This window comes from Ovis canadensis, chromosome 15 (assembly GCF_042477335.2).
Source record: "Ovis canadensis isolate MfBH-ARS-UI-01 breed Bighorn chromosome 15, ARS-UI_OviCan_v2, whole genome shotgun sequence".
Taxonomy (NCBI): Eukaryota; Metazoa; Chordata; class Mammalia; order Artiodactyla; family Bovidae; genus Ovis; species Ovis canadensis.
The window spans coordinates 8,645,384-8,652,287 of record NC_091259.1 but is presented as its reverse complement, the minus strand read 5'-3'; the positions used below and the strand labels follow the sequence as shown (position 1 = coordinate 8,652,287).

Here is a 6,904-nt window from a genome sequence, read left to right as displayed (position 1 = left end):
AATTAGTTTATTTTAATTTAGCAAAGATCTTAAAATTCTGCTATGGAAACAAATTTTATTTATTTTAAAATTCTATCTCTATTACAATGCAATTATTCACCATGTAGGTAACAAAGTTAACTTATTCATCATAGGGAGAATTGAACGGTACATCTAAACAGAAATTGATCAAGAAGCCAAGTATGAGGCTGATTATGAAAATATATAGTATGAAAATGCAGACACCATGAAAACATCTGAAAAAAATTTATCCTAGCTTATTTTTATGATTCATTATTTTAAAAGTTTTTGATGGAGCACATTGTTAACCAACCACTGTCGTCTTTTCAGAAACATTCAAAACTCTATTGTGGATTGATAAAAGACATTCATGTCGACTAACACAGTTGCTGATCACAATTTGCTGGAAGAACTAACATAAATTAGTCAGTATACATTAGCACAGATTCTTAGTAGAGAGTATTTTGAGTATCTGATTTTATTCAGAGACACTTAAATGAGTCCTATTAAACCTATTAATAATTAATGCCTTTAAAATCATAGGATCCTCTTCTCAATAAGCACTTCTAAATATTGGTTCATGAATTATATCATTTCAGGTGATTTACGTGTTTCATCAAACTAACCATGGAAAAATGCAATAATGTCACTGTATTTATTCTTTTGAAACTTTCCAAAAACAGGAACACTGAAATCCTTTGCTTCATCTTGTTTTTATTTTGCTACATTGCTATTTGGATACGAAATGTGCTCATCATGATTTCTATCACCTGCAGTCAGCTCATTGAGCAACCCATGTATTATTTCTTTTATTATCTCTCAGCAAAATGGCTGTCTAAGGAAGCAATACAAATAGCTGTGAAAAGAAGAGAAGTGAAAAGCAAAGGAGAAAAGGAAAGATATAAGCATCGGAATGTCGAATTCCAAAGAATAGCAAGGAAAGGTAAGAAAGCCTTCCTCAGCGATCAATGAAAAGAAACAGAGGAAAACAACAGAATGGGAAAGACTAGAGATCTCTTCAAAAAATTAGAGATACCAAGGGAAACATTCATGCAAAGATGGGCTCAATAAAGGACAGAAATGATATGGAACTAACAGAAGCAAAAGATACTAAGAAGAAGTGGCAAGAATACACAGAACTGCACAAAAAAGATCTTCACAATCCAGATAATCACGATGGATTGTTCACTCACCTAGAGCCAGACATGGTGAAATGTGAAGTCAAGTGGGCCTTAGGAAGCATCACCATGAACAAAGCTAGAGGAGGGGATGGAATTCCAGTTGAGCTATTTCAAATCCTGAAAGATGATGCTGTGAAAGTGCTGCACTCAATATGCCAGGAAATTTGGAAAGCTCAGCAGTGGCCACAGGACGGGAAAAGGTCAGGTTTTCATTCCAATCCCCAAGAAAGGCAATGCCAAAGAATGCTCAAACTACTGCACGATTGCACTCATCTCACATGCTAGTAAAGTAATGCTCAAAATTCTCCAAGCCAGGCTTCAACAATACGTGAACTGTGAACTTCCTGATGTTCAAGCTGGTTTTAGAAAAGGCAGAGGAACCAGAGATCAAATTGCCAACATATGCTGGATCATGGAAAAAGCGAGAGAGTCCCAGAAAAACATCTATTTCTGCTTTATTGACTATGCAAAGCCTTTGACAGTGTGGATCACAATAAAATGTGGAAAATTCTGAAAGAAATGGGAATACCAGACCACCTGACCTGCCTCTTGAGAAATCTGTATGCAGGTCAGGAAGGAACAGTTAGAACTGGACATGGAACAACAGACTGGTTCCAAATAGGAAAAGGAGTACGTCAAGGCTGTATATTGTCACCCTGCTTATTTAACTTATATGCAGAGTACATCATGAGAAACGCTGGACTGGAAGAAACACAAGCTGAAATCAAGATTGCTGGGAGAATATCAATAACCTCAGATATGCAGATGACACCACCCTTATGGCAGAAAGTGAAGAGGAATTAAAAAGCCTCTTGATGAAAGTGAAAGAGAAGAGCGAAAAAGTTGGCTTAAAGCTCAACATTCAGAAAATGAAGATCATGGCATCCGGTCGCATCAGTTCATGAGAAATAAATGGGGAAACGGTGGAAACGGTGTCAGACTTTATTTTTTGGGGCTCCAGAATCACTGCAGATGGTGACTGCAGCCATGAAATCAAAAGACGCTTACTCCTTGAAAGAAAAGTTATGACAAACCTAGATAGCATATTCAAAAGCAGAGACATTACTTTGCCAACTAAGGTCAGTCTAGTCAAGGCTATGGTTTTTCCTGTGGTCATGTATGGATGTGAAAGTTGGACTGTGAAGAAGGCTTAGTGCCGATGTATTTATGCTTTTGAACTGCGGTGCTGTAGAAGACTCTTGAGAGTCCCTTGGACTGCAAGGAGATCCAAGCAGTCCATTCGGAAGGAGATCAACCCTGGGATTTCTTTGGAAGGAATGATGCTAAAGCTGAAACTCCAGTACTTTGGCCACCTCATGAGAAGAGTTGACTCATTGGAAAAAAGTTCTAATGCTGAGAGGGATTGGGGGCAGGAGGAGAAGGGGATGACCGAGGATGAGATGGCTGGATGGCATCACGGACTCGACGGACATGAGTCTGAGTGAACTCCGGGAGATTGTGATGAACAGGGAGGCCTGGCGTGCTGCGATTCATGGGGTCTCAAAGATTTGGACACGACTGAGCGACTGAATTGAACTGAACTGAATCAGGGTATGGTTTTTACAGTGGTTATGTCTGAATGTGAGTTGGACTGTGAAGAAAGCTGAGAGCCGAAGAATTGATGCTTTTTAATTATGGTGTTGGAGAAGACACTTGAGAGTCACTTGGACTGCAAGGAGATCCAACCAGTCCATGGTGAAGGAGATCAGTCCTGTGATTTCTTTGGAAGGAATGATGCTACAGCTGAAACTCCAGTACTTTGGCCACCTCATGCGAATATTTGACCCATAGGAAAAGACTTTGATTCTGGGAGGGATTGGGGGCAGGAGGAGAAGGAGATGACTGAGGATGAGATGGCTGGATGGCATCACAGATTCGATGGACATGAGTTTGAGTGAACGCCAGGATTAAGTGATGGACATGAAGGCCTGGCATGCTCCTATTCATGGAGTTGCAAAGAGTCGGACACGACTGAGTGACTGAACTGAACTGAACTGTGTCCTTTGCTACACATCTATGGTGATAGCCAAGCTAATAACTGACCTACTTTCAGTAATCAGGACCATTTCCTATAGTAACTGCATGGCACAGCTCTTTGCCATGCATTTCTTTCGAGGCATTGAGATCTTTAATCTCACTGGAATGGCCTATGACAATTAGGTGGCCATCAGTAAGCCCCTGCACTACACCGTCAGCATGAGTAGACAGAGGTGTAATGCCATCATCATTGCCTGCTGTACTGGGACATTTATACACTCTGCCAGTCAGTTTCTTTTCACCATCTTCTTACCCTTATGAGTTAGATCACTACTTCTGTGAGGTGTATTCTTTGCTGAATCTGGTCTGCTTGAATACATGCATGATAAGTTTCTTACTGATTGCTAATTCAGGTCTAGTTGTTTTGGTGACCTTTGCTGTCTTGATGCTGTCTTACTTTTTTATATTGTTTGGCATCAAGGCATACTCCATGCAGAGCCACAACAAAGCTTTCTCCACTGGCAGTTCTCATATCACAGTTGTAGTCCTGTTTTTCGCACCTGCATCATTCATTTACATCAGACAAGCCACAAATTTCCCAGAAGCTAAAATGTTAGCTCTTTTTCACATCATCATTGCCCCAATGTTCAACCCTCTGATCTACATGCTGAGAAACACGGAGAGGAAGGAAAGTTGGCATCGTCTTGTACTTCTGGAAAGAAAGTAAGTTTTCTGAAGCTTTTTGACGTTTCATCACGACGTTCCGTGAGACCATGGCTGGGAATAAGATCCATTCTCATCACCTCTGCTAGGAGAGATAAGTGAAAAAGACAAAAAAAAAAAAAGGCATATCCTGTCTGTTGTTCTATGTTTCTACACTGGCACCTTACATAATTTTAAGCAGTATTCTTACCCTCATTCATCTGTCTTAACAATTAAGGACTATGTTTATGCAAAATAGGCAAACTATGCGGTAAAATAAAAAGGTTACATCACATATTTAGCATCCGATTGAAAAAAGATAAAATAAATCATGCACATTTTATGCCTTAAAATGCTGAGGAACTGAATAACATATTACTTCTATTTTCAAACTTTTATTCAACTATACATGAACGTCGCTCAAGTATAGTTCATGAACGGTCAAAAACTGAGCAACACCATGTAGTCAGCAGCCATATTGAGTCAGAAATTATCAATATAACAGAACTCCACCTCGTACCCCTGTATAATCACAATTTCCCCACAAAATCACTATCTTTATCTTTAAAATCAATTTATATCTATTTTTGTATTCTATAGAAAGATATCAATAGAGATCATACACTTGCACTCAGTTGTCTATTATTGTGTTTGTAATACTCATTCCTGGAGAAGGAGATGGCACCCCACTCCAGTACACTTGCCTGGAAAATCCCATGGACAGAGGAGCCTGGTAGGCTGCAGTCCATGGGGTCGCAGAGTCAGACACGACTGAGCGACTTCACTTTCACTTTTCACTTTCATGCATTGGAGAAGGAGATGGCAACTCACTCCAGTGTTCTTGCCTGGATAATCCCAGGGATGGGAGAGCCTTGTGGGCTGCCGTCTATGGGGTCACACAGAGTCGAATACGACTGAATTGACACAGCAGCAGCAGCAGCAGCAGCAGCAGCAGCAGCAGCAGCAGCAGCAATACCCATTCATTATGTATTGACTTCTCTGATTGCTTTCATTGATCTATAGCGTTTCATTGCATGAATATGTGACTGTTAATTTATCCATTCTTTTGTTGCTAGGCATTTGGGTCATTTTTCGCTTAGAGCTATTAAGAGTAGTACTGCTTTAAAAGTTTTAGAATGTTTTTTGGTGTATGTATGTCTTCTGTTGTTTCTTTTTAATGTTTTACATTGTAAATTTTAATACTTAAAATTTTAAGATAGTGGTGCACCCTTGTTTTAATAATCTTTGCTAATATATTACTGACATAAATGAAAATATATTAATTTTAAAATTGTCATTAGAAGGACATTAGGGTGGATGCAATAAAAAGTTTAGAAATATGTGAAACTTCTGACACTTTTAGAATTCATCACTGGGGTCTGGGGTATATTAATCAATGCCAATAAAGCTGTCAATCACAGATACAAAGAAAAAGACTAATAGAAAGATAGCTTGTAAAATGGAGCTTAGAAAAAATTCCTATAGTGGAGTGTCAGGTAAATTTTACAAGATTAACATTTAGGTAATCATCACTGGGAAATATTTACAAATAAGATATTTACTAGAGGATATGGAATTGTTTATCATAAGTAAAGCTGGAAAATTATTTACTTAGACTCTGAGTAAAAAGAAAAAAATGTATCTCAGTTCAGTTCAGTCAGTCGTGTCCAACTCTTTGCAACCCCATGAATCACAGCACGCCAGGCCTCCCTGTCCATCATCAACTCCCAGAGTTCACTCAGACTCACGGCCATCAAGTCAGTGATGCCATCCAGCCATCTCATCCTCTGTCGTCCCCTTCTCCTCCTGCTCCCAATCCCTCCCAGCATCAGAGTCTTTTCCAATGAGTCAACTCTTCACATGAGGTGGCCAAAGTACTGGAGTTTCAGCTTTAGCATCATTCCTTCCAAAGAAATCCCAGGGCTGATCTCCTTCAAAATGGACTGGTTGGATCTCCTTGCAGTCCAAGGGACTCTCAAGAGTCTTCTCCAACACCACAGTTCAAAACCATCAATTCTTCAGCGCTCAGCCTTCTTCACAGTCCAACTCTCACATCCATACATGACCACTAGAAAAACCATAGCCTTGACTAGACTGACCTTAGTCAGCAAAGTAATGTCTCTGCTTTTGAATATACTATCTAGGTTGGTCATAACTTTTCTTCCAAGGAGTAAGCGTCTTTTGATTTCATGGCTGCAGTCACCATCCACAGTGATTTTGGAGCCCCCCAAAATAAAATCTGACACTGTTTCCACTGTTTCCCCATCTATTTGCCATGAAGTGATGGGACCGGATGCCATGATCTTCATTTTCTGAATGTTGAGCTTTAAGCCAACATTTTCACTTTCCTGTTTCACTTTCATTAAGAGGCTTTTTAGTTCCTCTTCACTTTCTGCCATAAGGGTGGTGTCATCTGCATATCTGAGGTTATTGATATTTCTCCCAGCAAACTTGATTCCAGCTTGCGTTTCTTCCAGTCCAGCGTTTCTCAGTGACCTCTAAATAGGGACAGTGGTTTCACGTAAAGCAGGTATAAGGAGATGATGCCACCTTTAAAGCAGAAAGTGAGGAGAATTAAAGAGCCTCTTGATAAAGGTGAAAAAGGAGAGTGAAAAAGCTCGCTTAAAACTCAACACACTAAAAACAAAGATCATCCAGTTCCATCACTTCATGGCAAATAAATGAGGAAACAATGGAAATTATGAGACTTTATTTTCTTGGGCTCCAAAATCACTGTGAATGGCAACTGCAGCCATGAAAATAAAAGACACTTGCTCCCTGAAAGAAAAGCAATGACAAATCTACACTGTATTAAAAAGCAGAGACATTACTTTGCCAAGAAATTCTGCATGTTCAAAGTTTTGGTTTTCCAGTAGTCATGTATGGATGTCAGAGCTGGACAGTAAAGAAGGTTGAGCGCCAAATATTGATGCCTTTAAACTGTGGTGTTGGAGAACATGAGAGATCCTTGGACTGCAAGGAATCAAACCAGTTAATCCTAAAGGAAAGCAATCTTGAATATCCATTCGAAGGACTGATGCTAA

At 39.6% G+C, this 6,904-nt stretch overlaps 1 pseudogene; it reads left to right on the top strand.

Moving 5' to 3' along the window:
* The first annotated feature begins 627 nt into the window (after positions 1–627).
* Positions 628–3,885, top strand: LOC138421048 (olfactory receptor 4P4-like; annotated as a pseudogene).
* The last annotated feature ends 3,019 nt before the right edge of the window (positions 3,886–6,904 follow it).